Source organism: Ranitomeya imitator, chromosome 2, assembly GCF_032444005.1.
Source record: "Ranitomeya imitator isolate aRanImi1 chromosome 2, aRanImi1.pri, whole genome shotgun sequence".
Classification (NCBI taxonomy): Eukaryota; Metazoa; Chordata; class Amphibia; order Anura; family Dendrobatidae; genus Ranitomeya; species Ranitomeya imitator.
The window spans coordinates 380596740-380614972 of NC_091283.1; the positions used below are offsets into that span (position 1 = coordinate 380596740).

At 46.2% G+C, this 18233-nt stretch overlaps 1 protein-coding gene and 1 long non-coding RNA gene across 2 annotated transcripts in view; one reads left to right on the forward strand and one right to left on the reverse strand.

Annotated features, from left to right (window-relative positions):
- The window catches only part of LOC138664059 (uncharacterized), a 205456-nt gene extending 193831 nt beyond the window's left edge, over nt 1-11625 (forward strand). The window contains exon 3 of the long non-coding RNA XR_011318287.1: nt 11247-11625. This is a non-coding gene — a long non-coding RNA (uncharacterized lncRNA). The remainder of the gene's footprint in view (nt 1-11246) is intronic.
- LOC138664045 (zinc finger protein 773-like) overlaps nt 1-18233 on the reverse strand; it is a 47421-nt gene that overhangs the window by 19493 nt on the left and 9695 nt on the right. The window lies entirely within an intron of this gene.

Sequence of the window (18233 nt, forward strand, 5' to 3'; positions counted from 1 at the left end):
CCCTCTGGTGGCTGTGAGTGAAGCTGCTGCTTCTGAGGTTCCTTACACAGGTGACGTGGTTTATCCTTTGGTTGGCTGCTCTATTTAACTCCACTCAGATCGTTACTCCATGCCAGCTGTCAATGTTCCTGTGCTGGTTCAGTTCGCTCTTGGATCTTTCTGGAGACCTGTCTCTTCCTGCAAGAAGCTAAGTCCCCGTTTATTTTCTGTTCATGGTTTTCTAGTCCAGCTTGCTTTCATGATTTTGTCTTGCTAGCTGGAAGCTCTGGGATGCAGGGTGGCGCCTCCGCACCGTGAGTCGGTGCGGGGGTCTTTTTGCACACTCTGTGTGGTCTTTTGTAGTTTTGGTGCTGACCGCAAAGATACCTTTCCTATCCTCTGTCTATTTAGTTAGTCTGGCCTCCCTTTGCTAAAACCTGTTTCATTTCTGTGTTTGTGACTTTCATCTTAACTCACAGTTAATATTTGTGGGGGGCTGCCTTTTCCTTTGGGGAAATTTCTCTGAGGCAAGGTAGGCTTTATTTTCTATCTCTAGGGCTAGCTAGTTCTTAGGCTGTGCTGAGGCGTCTAGGCCTGTTAGGTACGCTCCACGGCTATTTCTAGTTCTAGGATTAGGGATTGCGGTCAGCAAAGTTCCCACTTCCCAGAGCTTGTACTGTGAGTTTAACCATCAGGTCATTCCGGGTGCTCCTAACCACCAGGTCATAACAGTGAACTCCCCAGTCTAGTAGAAACAAGAGAACAATTATAAAACCAAAAACACATGTTGTTTTTGACCTCTCTGTGCGCTTTAGTGTTTTCAAGTTCTTTGGTGGTGTGAACAGGTTTCTACAGACTTGTTCGCTATGCAGATGGCCCATGTGTTTTTGGTTTTATAATTGTTCTCTTGTTTCTACAAGACTGGGGAGTTCACCACTCCTCTGTGGGTCATTTGCATTGTAGCTGTTCCATTTTGCATGTTCAACGTGGATATTTTCTCTCTGAGCCCTGTTCATACAGGTACTAGGGTTGAGCGAAACGGGTCGTTCATTTTCAAAAGTCGCCGACTTTTGGCAAAGTCGGGTTTCATGAAACCCGATCCGACCCCTGTGCGGGGTCGGCCATGCGGTACGCGACTTTCGCGCCAAAGTCGCGTTTCAATGACGCGAAAAGCGCCATTTCTCAGCCAATGAAGGTAAACGCAGAGTGTGGGCAGCGTGATGACATAGGTCCTGGTCCCCACCATCTTAGAGAAGGGCATTGCAGTGATTGGCTTGCTGTCTGCGGCGTCACAGGGGCTATAAAGGGGAGTTCCCGCCGACCGCCATGTTACTGCTGCTGATCTGAGCTTAGGGAGAGGTTGCTGCCGCTTCGTCAGAAGCAGGGATAGCGTTAGGCAGGGTCCATTAACCACCAAACCGCTTGTGCTGTAGCGATTTCCACTGCCCAACACCACCTTCGGTGTGCAGGGACAGTGGAAGCTACATTTTTTTTTTTTTCCCCCTCAGCGCTGTAGCTCATTGGGCTGCCCTAGAAGGCTCCCTGATAGCTGCATTGCTGTGTGTACGCCGCTGTGCAAACCAACTGCTTTTTTCAAAGCACAAATCCTCTTGTTCCTTCCTTTCTGCACAGCTATCTTTTTGGTTTGTACACACTTTTTATTTAATTTGTGCATCAGTCCACTCCTTATTGCTGCCTGCCATACCTGGCTGAGATTACTGCAGGGAGATAGTAATTGAAGGACACTCCCTGTTTTTTTTTTTTTTTTTTTTGTGGGAGATTAAGATTGACATTTCTGCTAGAGTGCCATCCCTGTCTGTGTCATCTCTCACTCAGTGGGCCATAGAAAGCCTATTTATTTTTTTGCTTGATTTGGGTTATAAAATCTACCTGAAAAAATCACTACATCAATCAGTGGGAGAAAAATATTGGCCTCAGGGCTTGTGTGCCACTCTTGACTCCTGTGTGCATCATCACTCACTCAGTGGGCCATAGAAAGCCTATTTATTTTTTTGCTTGATTTTGTTTCTAAAATCTACCTGAAAAAATCACTACATCAATCAGTGGGAGAAAAATATTGGCCTCAGGGCTTGTGTGCCACTCCTGACTCCTGTGTGCATCATCACTCACTCAGTGGGCCATAGAAAGCCCTTTTTTGTTTTTTTTTTTGCTTTATTTGGGTTCTAAATTCTACCTGAAAAAATCAATAAATCAATCAGTGGGAGATTAATATTGGCCTCTGGGCTTGTGTGCCAGTCCTGAGCGTGCCATCTCTCTCACAAATAGTGGGCCATAGAAAGCCTATTTATTTATTTTTTTTTGGTTTTATAAATTCTCCCTTACAAAAAAAAAGGGAGATTAATATTGGCCTTTGGGCTTGTGTGCCAGTCCTAAGCGTGCCATCTCTCTCTGTCTCTCAGATAGTGGGCCATAGAAAGCCTATTTATTATTTTTTTTATTGGGTTTATAAATTTTCCCTGGAACAAAAAAAAAAAAGTGGGAGATAAATATTGGCCTCTGGGCTTGTGTGCCACTCCTGACTCCTGTGTGCGTCATCTCTCACTCAGTGGGCCATAGAAAGCCTTTTTTTGTTTTATTTGTTTTCTAAATTCTCCCTGAAAAAATCATTTTATTTTCTTTGGTTTCTAAATTCTTCCTGAAAAAATCATTTTATTCTATTTTTTTTTTTTTTCTAAAGTCTCCCTGAAAAAAAAAAAAAAATCAAATCAGTGGGAGATTAATATTTACATTTGTGCTTCAGTGACAGTCCTGCGTGTGTGGCATCTCTCTCATTTGTTGCCACCAACAACAGAGTGTGTAACATTGTGCCTGATTTTCGTTGTGGTCTCACTCACCTCTAAAGGGGTAGCTAAATCATACTGAAGTTATAGCTCACCGTGTAATTTGTGTGACAGCAACAAATACCGTTAGTTTGTTTACGTTTTTAAAACAATGAGGAAGTATGGTGGAAGAGGTCGTGGCCGGGGCCGTTCATTGTCAGCTGGTAATGAGGGTAGTGGTAGTGGTGGAGCATCAGCTGGTCGTGGGAAAAAAAATATTGCACCTAAGTCTGGAGCTGTGGAGCCAGGTTCGTCGTCTGGCTACACAAGGCCTCGAACGCTCCCTTTTCTGGGAGTAGGAAAACCGCTTTTAAAGCCGGAGTAGCAAGAGCAAGTTTTGGCTTATCTTGCTGACTCAGCCTCTAGCTCTTTTGCCTCCTCTCGTGAAACTGGTAAATGTCAAAGCAGCGCGTCGTTAGTGGATGTTCACGGTCAGGGACAAGTCGCTTCCTTGTCCTCTTCAGCAAAAACAACAACAGAGAAAAATGCAGCAGGCGACACAACGGGTTACTCCATGGAGCTCTTTACACATACCGTCCCTGGCTTAGAAAGTGAAGCAGTTAACAGTCCATGCCCATTACAAGTTGAATCTGACATGGAGTGCACTGATGCACAGCCACAGCCAGACTACTATGCTGGTCCTTTGACTCAGACCACAACATTGCCCTCGCAGGGTGCTGATCAAGAATCAGACCCTGATGAGACTATGTTGCCCCATCACGAACGCTATACCACCGACCGACACGGTGACACAGACGAAGTTGCACACGAGCTACAAGAAGAGGTAATAGATGACCCAGTTCTTGACCCCGATTGGCAGCCATTGGGGGAACAGGGTGCAGGCGGCAGCAGTTCTGAAGCGGAGGAGGAGGGGCCGCAGCAGGCATCAACATCGCAACAGGTTCCATCTGCCGGGCCCGTATCTTGCCCAAAACGCGTGGCAAAGCTAAAACCTGTTGGAGGACAGCGTGGCCATCCGGTTAAAGCTCAGTCTGCAATGCCTGAAAAGGTATCCGATGCTAGAAAGAGTGCAGTCTGGCATTTTTTTAAACAACATCCAATTGATCTGCGCAAAGTCATCTGTCAAAAATGTTCAACTACCTTAAGCAGAGGACAGAATCTGAAAAGTCTCAATACAAGTTGCATGCATAGACATTTAACCACCATGCATTTGCAAGCCTGGACTAACTACCAAACGTCCCTTAAGGTTGTAGCACCCTCGGCCAATGAAGCTAGTCAGCAACGCAACATCCCTTCCGGCAGTGTAGGGCCACCATTTTCCGCACCACCTGCAGTATCTGTGCAGGTTTCTTTGTCAGGCCAAAGCCGTCAGGGTCAGGGAATCACCAGTTTCGTAGTAGGAAACACTGCATCTAGGGCACCGGTGGCAACAATACCATCTCCCACCGTCTCTCAGTCTGCCATGTCCACCGGCACCCCCGCTAGTTCCACGATCTCCAGCTCTCCAGTCCAGCTCACCCTACATGAGACTATGGTTAGAAAAAGGAAGTACTTAGCCTCGCATCCGCGTACACAGGGTTTGAACGCACACATAGCTAGACTAATCTCGTTAGAGATGATGCCCTACCGGTTAGTTGAAAGCGAAGCTTTCAAAGCCCTGATGGACTACGCTGTACCACGCTACGAGCTACCCAGTCGACACTTTTTTTTCCAGAAAAGCCATCCCAGCCCTCCACCAGCATGTTAAAGAGCGCATCGTCCATGCACTCAGGCAATCTGTGAGCACAAAGGTGCACCTGACAACAGATGCATGGACCAGTAGGCATGGCCAGGGACGTTACGTGTCCATCACGGCACACTGGGTAAATGTGGTGGATGCAGGGTCCACAGGGGACAGCAAGTTTGGGACAGTTCTGCCTAGCCCACGGTCTAGGAAACAATTGGCTGTAGCCGTTCGCACCCCCTCCTCCTCCTCTTCGTCCTCCTGCAGAAGCGAGAGCTCGTCCACAGACCGCAGTCGCACAACCACTCCATCCGCAGCTGCCACTGTTGCACACCAGGTCTCCCATTATGGGGCAGCTACTGGCAAACGTCAGCAGGCTGTATTGGCTATGAAGTGTTTGGGCGACAACAGACACACCGCGGAAGTTCTGTCCGAGTTCTTGCAGAAAGAAACGCAGTCGTGGCTGGGCACTGTAGATCTTGAGGCAGGCAAGGTAGTGAGTGATAACGGAAGGAATTTCATGGCTGCCATCTCCCTTTCCCAACTGAAACACATTCCTTGCCTGGCTCACACCTTAAACCTGGTGGTGCAGTGCTTCCTGAAAAGTTATCCGGGGTTATCCGACCTGCTCCTCAAAGTGCGTGGACTTTGCTCACATATCCGCCGTTCGCCCGTACACTCCAGCCGTATGCAGACCTATCAGCGTTCTTTGAACCTTCCCCAGCATCGCCTAATCATAGACGTTGCAACAAGGTGGAACTCAACACTGCACATGCTTCAGAGACTGTGCGAACAGAGGCGGGCTGTTATGTTTTTGTGGGAGGATACACATACACGGGCAGGCAGTAGGATGGCAGACATGGAGTTGTCAGGTGTGCAATGGTCGAAGATTCAAGACATGTGTCAAGTCCTTCAGTGTTTTGAGGAATGCACACGGCTGGTTAGTGCAGACAACGCCATAATAAGCATGAGCATCCCCCTAATGCGTCTGCTGATGCAAAGTTTGACGCACATAAAGGATCAGGCGTCTGCAGCTGAGGAAGAGGAAAGCCTTGATGACAGTCAGCCATTGTCTGGCCAGGGCAGTGTACAGGACGAGGTAGCGGGCGAAGAGGAGGAGGAGGACGAGGAGGATGATGGGGATGATTATATTTTTAATGAGGAAGCTTTTCCGGGGCCACTGGAAATTGGTGGCGCGGCAAGGCCGGGTTCTGGTTTTTTGAGGGACACAAGTGACGTGGATTTGCCTGAAACTGCCCCTCAACCAAGCACAACCGCAGATTTGAGAACTGGAACTTTGGCCCACATGGCGGATTATGCCTTACGTATCCTCAAAAGGGACACACGCATAACTAAAATGATGAATGATGACGATTACTGGTTGGCCTGCCTCCTTGATCCTCGCTATAAAGGCAAATTGCAAAATATAATGCCACATGAGAACTTGGAACTAATATTAGCAACCAAACAATCAACTCTTGTTGACCGTTTGCTTCTGGCATTCCCTGCACACAGCGCCCGTGATCGTTCTCACACGAGCTGCAGGGGCCAGCAGACCAGAGGAGTTAGAGGGGCAGAAATCAGAAGTGGCGTTGGCCAGAGGGGTTTTCTGACCAGGTTGTGGAGTGATTTTGCTATGACCGCAGACAGGACAGGTACTGCAGCATCAATTCAAAGTGACAGGAGACAACATTTGTCCAGTATGGTTACAAACTATTTTTCATCCCTTATCGATGTTCTCCCTCAACCGTCATTCCCATTTGATTACTGGGCATCAAAATTAGACACCTGGCCAGAATATGCATTGCAGGAGCTTGCTTGCCCGGCAGCTAGTGTCCTATCAGAAAGAGTATTCAGTGCTGCAGGTTCAATACTAACAGAAAAAAGGACTCGTCTGGCTACCCAAAATGTAGATGATCTAACCTTCATTAAAATGAACCACAACTGGATTTCGAAATCTTTTGCCCCACCTTGCCCGGCTGACACCTAGCTTTCCTATGAAAAGGTCTTGCCTGTGGACTATTCTGAATGCCTTTTCCAATCTCGTAATTTTCTGCACCTGATTGTCCAGCATACGACATGTTTACACCTCACTAAATGGCCAAACTCCCCACACGGGGCCGTGGTATCGACACTTGGCGACAGCACCCGTGAGAGTGCAGTTTGTCTGAAGAGGTAGGTGAGCCCGCTTTTGGTCGACGGCACTGCCACTGGGTCCCTCCTAGTACAATAAAGTGTCTCTGGCGGTGGTGGTGCGCACCCAACGTCAGACACACCGTTGTAATATGAGGGGCCCTGGGCCTGTACCGCCGGCCACAAGACAGTTTCCCCCCACCCCAGCTCAAACAGTGCTCTACCACTTGCAAAATTATCTCACAGCTCCACCAATGTTTAGTCTATGCGCTGACATCCTTCAATGCCTGCCACTGACAATACCATTGTATTGACATTTTTGTTATGTTAGGCCTTCGATGCCTGTCTGAGGTCACTCCTTCCACTAGGCCTCCACTGACCACACCACTGCTGCCCGTGTACCCCTGGAACCAATTTAAAATTGCCTACAGCCATGTGTTATTATTTTAGGCCTTCGATGCCTGTCTGCGGTCACTCCTTCCACTAGGCCTCCACTGACCACACCCCTGCTGCCCGTGTACCCCTGGAACCAATTTAAAATTGCCTACAGCCAGCCCAATTTTTTTATTTTAGGCCTTCGATGCCTGTCTGCGGTCCATTCTTTCAACTACTACTACACTGACCAGGGCACTGCTGCCCGTGTACCCCTGGAACCAATTTAAAATTGCCTACAGCCATGTGTTATTATTTTAGGCCTTCGATGCCTGTCTGCGGTCACTCCTTCCACTAGGCCTCCACTGACCACACCACTGCTGCCCGTGTACCCCTGGAACCAATTTAAAATTGCCTACAGCCAGCCCAATTTTTTTTATTTTAGGCCTTCGATGCCTGTCTGCGGTCCATTCTTTCAACTACTACTACACTGACCAGGGCACTGCTGCCCGTGTACCCCTGGAACCAATTTAAAATTGCCTACAGCCATGTGCTATTATTTTAGGCCTTCGATGCCTGTCTGCGGTCACTCCTTCCACTAGGCCTCCACTGACCACACCACTGCTGCCCGTGTACCCCTGGAACCAATTTAAAATTGCCTACAGCCATGTGTTATTATTTTAGGCCTTCGATGCCTGTCTGCGGTCACTCCTTCCACTAGGCCTCCACTGACCACACCACTGCTGCCCGTGTACCCCTGGAACCAATTTAAAATTGCCTACAGCCAGCCCAATTTTTTTATTTTAGGCCTTCGATGCCTGTCTGCGGTCCATTCTTTCAACTACTACTACACTGACCAGGGCACTGCTGCCCGTGTACCCCTGGAACCAATTTAAAATTGCCTACAGCCATGTGTTATTATTTTAGGCCTTCGATGCCGGTCTGTGGTCACTCCTTCCACTAGGCCTCCACTGACCACACCACTGCTGCCCGTGTACCCCTGGAACCAATTTAAAATTGCCTACAGCCATGTGTTATTATTTTAGGCCTTCGATGCCTGTCTGCGGTCACTCCTTCCACTAGGCCTCCACTGACCACACCACTGCTGCCCGTGTACCCCTGGAACCAACATCAGAAAATATAAAAATAAGTATTTTGCTTATAAAAAAGAAAATACTGGAGAGATATCAAATGCAGACATTTTAACATTAAAAACAAATACATACAACAAAAATCTGGTACAGTACTAAAAATGGCCACCAGCTACAATAACTTTCTCCTGCAAGTAGTTAACTGAAAGGTTTTTTCAATTTTAAACACAGATATGGCATCCACCGAGTGTTGTCCTGTCGCGTCTTCTTTATATTATTGCCAAGAAGATGCAAAACAATGAAAATAATAAAATCATTATTTACCAAAAAATAGAGTAAGTCAAAACGACATTGCAAATAAACATTCATTACAAATAAAGAAGCAGGGCGCGTCCGAGGGTGAGTATATACCTAATAAGAATATAATCACCCTCGGACGCGCCCTGCTTCTTTCCGACAGCCTTCCTTCCTAAGAATCAGCCCTTCCGTGGTGTAGAGAGAGGGTTTGTTACACTCCAAGGTGTTCCCCAGGTTGCCTTTCCTGAGCTTCGATCTTCCGGCTCTCGTTTAGTAGTTGTTGGAAACTACGCTGCATTGGGCCTACAAATTGGGTATGGGGTGTAGAGAGATGGTGTGTTCCACTCCAAGGTGTTCCCCAGGTTGCCTATCCTGAGCTTCGATCTTCCGGCTCTCGTTTAGTAGTTGTTGGAAACTACGCTGCATTAGGCCTACAAATTGGGTATGGGGTGTAGAGAGATGGTGTGTTCCACTGTAGAGAGATGGTGTGTTCCACTCCAAGGTGTTCCCCAGGTTTCCTCGCCAATGCTTCGATCATCATGCTCTCGTTTAGTAGTTGTTGGAAACTACGCTGCATTAGGCCTACAAATTGGGTATGGGGTGTAGAGAGATGGTGTGTTCCACTCCAAGGTGTTCTCCAGGTTGCCTTTCCTGAGCTTCGATCTTCCGGCTCTCGTTTAGTAGTTCTTGGAAACTACACTGCATTAGGCCTACAAATTGGGTATGGGGTGTAGAGAGATGGTGTGTTCCACTCCAAGGTGTTCTCCAGGTTGCCTTTCCTGAACTTCTATCTTCAGGCTCTCATTAAATTGTGGTTAAACGGAACAACTGCATTTGGCGTACTAGTTGGTTTGGGGCCTACTATCGGTGTCTGCCACTCCTTGCTGTTCTCCTGGTTTCCTGTCCTGAAATTCCGTTTTCAGGCGCTCGTTAAGTAGTTGTTAATGTTAGACTGCATTTTGCCTACTAGTTGGGTTGGGGCCTACTATCGGTGTCTGCCACTCCTTGCTGTTCTCCTCCACTGAACAAAGCTGTGCCGCCTGTTTACTACGGTTGCCAATTTTGAACTGCATTTCGACTACTTACTGATTTGGGCCTACTCTCTGTATCAGCCTCTCATTCCAGTTGTCCTCCACTGCAATGCCCCCTGGTTATTTCTGTGTTACCAATTTTGAACTGCATTTAGCCAACTTTATTCTTTGGGCCTATATCTGTGCTTCCTCCTCATCCTGCCCATTGCCCAGCCAGTGATAGATGAGTCTGCTGGTACATTGACCCATAATGCAACATTCCCCGTGCACGCTACACAACAACATTGTGACCCTGCTGAAAGTCAGGTTGCTCTTCCCGCATACCATACCACCTTACACGGGGACAAAGAGGAAGGTGCAGATGAAAGTGCAGGTTCCTTCATCAGGTGGGGGGGAGGAATACTAGTTGGCGACGTCACTGGCACAGGGCCTCTCATAGTACGCAAAAGTGTTGCTGCCGGTGGGAGGCGCCCCCGCCGTGCAAACACACCGCTGTACTTTGAGGGGCCCTGTGCCAGTGCCAATGCCAACGAGTGGGCCCCCCCTGCTTGCTCAGGTTCACAGCACTTGCAAAGTTGAAATACTTACCTCTCCCTGCTCCACTGCCGTGACGTGGTCCAGATTTCCTGGGCCCACTAATTACTTGAACCAGCCCTACCCACCACAACTTTAGCCAAATGACCCCCAATTTCAAATGCCTTCCAATTATTATAAGGTAAATTACGCTTGACAAGCTTCATTAAGAAGAATGGATGGTTTTGACATTAAAATGGGCACTCTAGGTGTTTTCCTGGCCCCCACTCACTGCCGACTATGCTGCCCCATTGACTTGCATTGGGTTTCGTGTTTCGGTCGATCCCGACTTTACGTCATAATCGGCCGATTTCACTCGACCCGACTTTTGAGATAGTCGGGTTTCGCGAAACCCGGCTCGACTCTAAAAAGGTCAAGGTCGCTCAACTCTAACAGGTACTATACAGATGATCAGGTTTTTAATACATCAGATAGGGATTATATACATTAGACAGGACTGCTCTATTAAGGGTATACCTTGGCGATTGGTGGAGCAGCTTAACATCCTTTTTTTTGCAAAAAAAGTATTACTAAATACCCTGTATTTTTTCATTTTTTGACTAGCACTTGCTTATTTACTGTGACTTTTTTACAACAGAGTATTTTTTTACCTCTCTGTGCGCTTTTGTGTTTTCAAATATGAAAAATGGTTGTAAACCAATTGCAACTACTATGCACTGTAAGAAGTGCATTCTATAAAATAATAAGATCGACCACACACATTATCTAATGATCCTGACCAAGTGTATATGCCATTTAGGAATGTAGAAGAGATCAGAAATGAGGAGGAGGATATCATCCAATATCTGTTGAATAAATCTAATAGATAACCACCAATTAAGAAACAAAAGCCAATATCACCTTCTACTGTGGGTGGCCTACTGAAGATCCACATAAACATTAGGCTATCATCAGGTTTAGTCGACAGTCTAAAGTTGGTGGAGGTCAGGATTCAGCATGTTTGATATTGGACTGCAGATTCTTTTGTTCTCTAAGAGATAAGTTTCCGACACTCCTGAAAATGGGGGTTGGATAGAGAAAGCTTCCTGGCTGAATGATCAGGTTTCTTGTTTAGGAGAGCTTAAGAATCTGTGGATAGGGACAGAATACCAATGCAAGTCTCCAAAACTTTAACGTAAGGCATTTTAAGGGGTAATTTCACAATAACACAATAGTATCCAGAGTTATATCTCTTTACATATCAATCATTCATACATATTATATGACCTGTTATCTCATATTGCAGAACCTCCTTCCATCAGCAAGGGCATTGAAGATGAAACGTGGCTGGGTCTTTCAACATGACAATGATCCAAAGCACACCGCCAGGGCAACGAAGGAGTGGCTTCGTAAGAAGCATTTCAAGGTCCTGGAGTGGCCTAGTCAGTCTCCAGATCTCAACCCTATAGAAAACCTTTGGAGGGAGTTGAAAGTCCGTGTTGCCAAGCGAAAAGCCAAAAACATCACTGCTCTAGAGGAGATCTGCATGGAGGAATGGGCCAACATACCAACAACAGTGTGTGGCAACCTTGTGAAGACTTACAGAAAACGTTTGACCTGTCATTGCCAACAAAGGATATATTACAAAGTATTGAGATGAAATTTTGTTTCTGACCAAATACTTATTTTCCACCATAATATGCAAATAAAATGTTAAAAAAACAGACAATGTGATTTTCAGGATTTTTTTTTCCCAGTTTGTCTCCCATAGTTGAGGTCTACCTATGATGTAAATTACAGACGCCTCTCATCTTTTTAAGTGGTGGAACTTGCACTATTGCTGACTGACTAAATACTTTTTTGCCCCACTGTAAATAAATTGCAAGTTTGGGGGAGGAAGGTGTTTCCCTCACAAGGGATAAACAACCTCCTTGTTCAAAATCATCCTGAGGTCTGCTGCCGCTCTGGTCTATGCTTTTTATAAAGACCTACTTGTTAGAGATTAATCCTCATGACCCTAAAACGCCAAAACGTCAAAAAATCCACCTCTATCACTTCTGGGTTCCTCCATGTGCGTCTCCTCGTGCATCTCACCGGAAGTTCAGAAAAGGGCGGAAGTCCGCCCTTAGGCGTCATAACCACGCACACCCAGTGCGCCTTCTAGATGACGCTGTTTATTCCTCTGCGTTCCAGGCCTGTACTATCTACGTCATTTCCGGAAGTGTGCCCCCAGGCTGCGGTGTCTTAACCACGCCCCCCAGTGTAACGTCCTAGATGACGCTGTCAGATCTGGACTTGCAATGTATCCGACATCTCCAAAGACACGCCTCTAGGTTGCGGCGACATAGCTCCACCCACTCAATGTGTCATCATAGATGACGCTATCAGATCTGCCGGAGGCATCATTCCTCTACGTTCCAGGCTTGCAGTAGTGCCATTTCAGTGTGCAGCGGACATATCATGTCGGCGGCATATCATAACATTGCGTCCCACTACAAATATCAGACACGCTCTCAAGAGCGTTATGAGACTCATTAAGGAATCTATTAATTTAACTTCCAAATGCTACATCCCCATATCTCGTATCTAAATGAGTCTGTCACCTCCGGTATGTAAGATATCACGCCCGAGGGTGGGACTCATTGTTGTAATTATAGACGGAATGTTACAATAACAGGACATGATGTAAAAAACTATAAATGGTATTACACAAGAGGTGGATTTTGAATAAATTTCGTTTTTTATAACTCTGTGCCAGCCTGAATTTTGATAGTCCATAGAAAAAATGTAAATTTCCTACCAACTCCAATCTTGCCTTGCGCAGGCGTGTACTACGGAGGACACAGCATGAACTTCAACCCAATATTGCGGCCAGCATGCAGCCAGCGGGTAAGGAAAGGGTGAATCAAACACCCGAAAACCCCGCCCATATGACCACAAACCTGTCCCGCCAAATTCAGGTGACAGATTCCCTTTAACCCCTTCCCGACCCATGACGCCACGTAGGCGTCATGAAAGTCGGTGCCATTCCGACCCATGACGCCTATGTGGCGTCATGGAAAGATCGCGTCCCTGCAGGCCGGGTGAAAGGGTTAACTCCCATTTCACCCGATCTGCAGGGACAGGGGGAGTGGTAGTTTAGCCCAGGGGGGGTGGCTTCACCCCCTCGTGGCTACGATCGCTCTGATTGGCTGTTGAAAGTGAAACTGCCAATCAGAGCGATTTGTAATATTTCACCTATTATAACGGGTGAAATATTACAATCCAGCCATGGCCGATGCTGAAATATCATCGGCCATGGCTGGAAATACTAATGTGCCCCCACCCCACCCCACCGATCGCCCCCCCAGCCCCCCGATCTGGCCGGTACACTGCTCCGGCTCCCCTCCGTCCAGTGCTCCGCTCCCCCCCGTGCTCTTGTCCGCTCCCCCCGTGCTCCAATCACCCCCCCGTGCTCCGATCACCCCCCCTGCACTCCGATCCACCCCCCCCGGTGCTCCGTTCCACCCCCCCGTGCTCCGTTCCAGCCCCCCCGTGCTCCGTTCCACGCCCCCCGTTCTCCGTTCCACCCCTCCCGCGCTCCGATTCCCCCCCCCCGTGCTCCGATCCCCCCCCCGTGGTCCCCCCCACCCCATCATACTTACCGATCCAGCCGGGGTCCCGTCCGTCTTCTCCCTGGGCGCCGCCATCTTCCAAAATGGCGGGCGCATGTGCAGTGCGCCCGCCGAATCTGCCGGCCGGCAGATTCGTTCCAAAGTGCATTTTGATCACTGAGATAGATTATATCTCAGTGATCAAAATAAAAAAAATAATAAATGACCCCCCCCCCCCTTTGTCACCCCCATAGGTAGGGACAATAAAAAAATAAAGAAATTTTTTTTTTTCCACTAATGTTAGAATAGGGTTAAGGTTAGGGGTAGGGTTAGGGGTAGGGTTAGGGGTAGGGTTAGGGGTAGGGTTAGGGGTAGGGCTAGGGTTAGGGCTAGGGTTAGGGTTTCGGTATGTGCACACGTATTCTGTTCCTCTGCGGATTTTTCCGCTGAGGATTTGATAAATCCGCAGTGCTAAACCGCTGCGGATTTATCGCGTTTTTTTCTGCGCATTTCACTGCGGTTTTACAACTGCGATTTTCTATTGGAGCAGTTGTAAAACCGCTGCGGAATCCGCACAAAGAAGTGACATGCTGCGGAATGTAAACCGCTGCGTTTCCGTGCAGTTTTTCCGCAGCATGTGTACAGCGATTTTTGTTTCCCGTAGGTTTACATTGAACTGTAAACTCATGGGAAACTGCTGCGGATCCGCAGCGTGTGCACATACCTTTAGAATTAGGCTATGTGCACACTGTGCGGATTTGGCTGCGGATTGGCCGCTGCGGATTCGCAGCAGTGTTCCATCAGGTTTACAGTACCATGTAAACATATGAAAAACCAAATCCGCTGTGCCCATGGTGCGGAAAATACCGCGCGGAAACGCTGCGTTGTATTTTCCGCAGCATGTCAATTCTTTGTGCGGATTCCGCAGCGTTTTACACCTGTTCCTCAATAGGAATCCGCAGGTGAAATCCGCACAAAAAGCACTGGAAATCCGCGGAAAATCCGCAGGTAAAACGCAGTGCCTTTTACCCGTGGATTTTTCAAAAATGGTGCGGAAATATCTCACACGAATCCACAACGTGGGCACATAGCCTTAGGGTTAGGGTTGGAATTAGGGTTGTGGTTAGGGGTGTGTTGTGGTTAGGGTTGTGGTTAGGGGTGTGTTGCGGTTAGGGTTGTGATTAGGGTTATGGCTACAGTTGGGATTAGAGTTAGGGGTGTGTTGGGGTTAGTGTTGGAGGTAGAATTGAGGGGTTACCACTGTTTAGGCACATCAGGGGTCTCCAAACGCAACATGGCGCCACCATTGATTCCAGCCAATCTCGTATTCAAAAAGTCAAATGGTGCTCCCTCACTTCCGAGCCCTGACGTGTGCCCAAACAGTGGTTTACCCCCACATATAGGGTACCAGCATACTCAGGACAAACTGCGCAACAATTACTGGGGTCCAATTTCTCCTGTTACCCTTGTGAATCTAAAAAAATGCTTGCTAAAACATAATTTTTGAGGAAAGAAAAATGATTTTTTATTTTCACGGCTCTGCGTTGTAAACGTCTGTGAAGCACTTGGGGGTTCAAAGTGCTCACCACATATCTAGATAAGTTCCTTGGGGGGTCTAGTTTCTAAAATGGGGTCACTTGTGGGGGGTTTCTACTGTTAAGCCACATCAGGGGCTCTGCAAACGCAACGTGACGCCCACAGAGCATTCCATCAAAGTCTGCATTTCAAAACGTCACTACTTCACTTCCGAGCCTCGGCATGTGCCCAAACAGTGGTTTACCCCCACATATGGGGTATCAGCGTACTCAGGAGAAACTGGACAACAACTTTTGGGGTCCAATTTCTTCTGTAACCCTTGGGAAAATAAAAAATTCTGGGCTAAATAATTATTTTTGAGGAAAGAAAACGTATTATTTTCACGGCTCTGCATTATAAACTTCTATGAAGCACTGTTACCCTTGGGAAAATAAAAAATTGCAGGCTAAAAGATCATTTTTGAGAAAATATTTTTTTTTTTTTTTATTTTCATGGCTCTGCGTTATAAACTTCTGTGAAGCACTTGGGGGTTCAAAGTCCTCACCACACATCTAGATTAGTTCCTTTGGGGGTCTAGTTTCCAAAATGGTGTCATTTCTGGGGGATCTCCAATGTTTAAGCACACAGGGGCTCTCCAAACGTGACATGGTGTCCGCTAATGATTGGAGCTAATTTTCCATTTAAAAAGCCAAATGGCGTGCCATCCCTTCCGAGCCCTGCCGTGCGCCCAAACAGTGGTTTACCCCCACATATGGGGTATCAGCGTACTCAGGACAAACTGGACAACAATATTTGGGGTCCAATTTCTCCCATTATCCTTGGCAAAATAGGAAATTCCAGGCTAAAAAATCATTTTTGAGGAAAGAAAAATTATTTTTTATTTTCATGGCTCTGCGTTATAAACTTCTGTGAAGCACCTGGGGGTTTAAAGTGCTCAATATGCATCTAGATAAGTTCCTTGGGGGGTCTAGTTTCCAAAATGGGGTCACTTGTGGGGGAGCTCCAATGTTTAGGCACACAGGGGCTCTCCAAACGCGACATGGTGTCCGCTAACAATTGGAGCTAATTTTCCATTCAAAAAGTCAAATGGCGCGCCTTCCCTTCCGAGCCCTGCCGTGTGCCCAAACAGTGGTTTACCCCCACATATGAGGTATCGGCGTACTCGGGAGAAATTGCCCAACAAATTTTATGATCCATTTTATCCTACTGCCCATGTGAAAATGAAAAAATTGAGGCGAAAAGAATTTTTTTGTGAAAAAAAAGTACTTTTTCATTTTTACAGATCAATTTGTGAAGCACCTGAGGGTTTAAAGTGCTCACTAGGCATCTAAATAAGTTCCTTGGGGGGTCTAGTTTCCAAAATGGGGTCACTTGTGGGGGAGCGCCAATGTTTAGGCACACAGGAGCTATCCAAACGCGACATGGTGTCCGCTAACGATGGAAATAATTTTTCATTCAAAAAGTCAAATGGCGCTCCTTCCCTTCCGAGCCTTACCATGTGCCCAAACAGTGGTTTACCCCCACATGTGAGGTATTGGTGTACTCAGGAGAAATTGCCCAACACATTTTAGGATCCATTTTATCCTGTTGCCCATGTGAAAATGAAAAAATTGAGGCCAAAAGAATTTTTTTGTGAAAAAAAAGTACTTTTTCATTTTTACGGATCAATTTGTGAAGCACCTGGGGGTTCAAAGTGCTCACTATGCATCTAAATAAGTTCCTTGGGGCGTCTAGTTTCCAAAATGGGGTCACTTGTGGGGGAGCTCCAATTTTTAGGCACACGGGGGCTCTCCAAACGTGACATGGTGTCCGCTAAAGAGTGGAGCCAATTTTTGATTCAAAAAGTCAAATGGCGCTCCTTCCCTTCCAAGCCCTGCCGTGCGCCCAAACAGTGGTTTACCCCCACATATGAGGTATCAGCGTACTCAGGACAAATTGGACAACAACTTTCGTGGTTCAGTTTCTCCTTTTACCATTGGGAAAATAAAAAAATTGTTGCTAAAAGATAATTTTTGTGACTAAAAAGTTAAATGTTCATTTTTTCCTTCCATGTTGCTTCTGCTGCTGTGAAGCACCTGAAGGGTTAATAAACTTCTTGAATGTGGTTTTGAGTACCTTGAGGGGTGCAGTTTTTAGAATGGTGTCACTTTTGGGTATTTTCAGCCATATAGACCCCTCAAACTGACTTCAAATGTGAGGTGGTCCCTAAAAAAAATGGTTTTGTAAATTTCGTTGTAAAAATGACAAATCGCTGGTCAAATTTTAACCCTTATAACTTCCTAACAAAAAAAAATTTTGTTTCCAAAATTGTGCTGATGTAAAGTAAACATGTGGGAAATGTTATTTATTAACTATTTTGTGTCACATATCTCTCTGGTTTAACAGAATAAAAATTCAAAATGTGAAAATTACGCAATTTTCAAAATTTTCGCCAAATTTCCGTTTTTATCACAAATAAACGCAGAATTTATTGACCTAAATTTACCACTAACATGAAGCCCAATATGTCACGAAAAAACAATCTCAGAACCGCTAGGATCCGTTGAAGCGTTCCTGAGTTATTACCTCATAAAGGGACACTGGTCAGAATTGCAAAAAACGGCAAGGTCTTTAAGGTCAAAATAGGCTGGGTCATGAAGGGGTTAAACAAAGTATGACAGTGTATAATAAATAAGAGTATAATTTTATCAAATCAAGGAAAAAGTGCATGTCCTTATGACAAAATTTTCCTTAGAGAGGATTTTGAGATAAAAAAGTGACTGTGCTGAGGTAGATAGATTGGCTTTAGAGGTCCAAGACAAATTAGTGCAAGGTCCACCTTCTAAATAAAGATATAGTGGAGTTTCCACTAGTGTAAGGACAGTGCTATGCCAAATAGCATTCTAAGGGTAATATGACAGTCCAAAAAAAGGACATGCATGTAGACTAAGGATTTAAGGTCAAACGTACAAGCTGTGTGGTGACAATGCCGCGTCCCTCAACTCTAAAGCATCTGTATTAAATCTCTATTATTCTTTTTCATTATGTTGTTGAATATTATTAAAAATTGCATTTGATTATCTTGTGAAATAATTCAACGGTGTGCTTTTTCTGTTTGACGTCCTCATGCAGTTGAGTTACTGGTAAAACAGACGGGTTTATTACTGCACCAAAAACGGTAATGA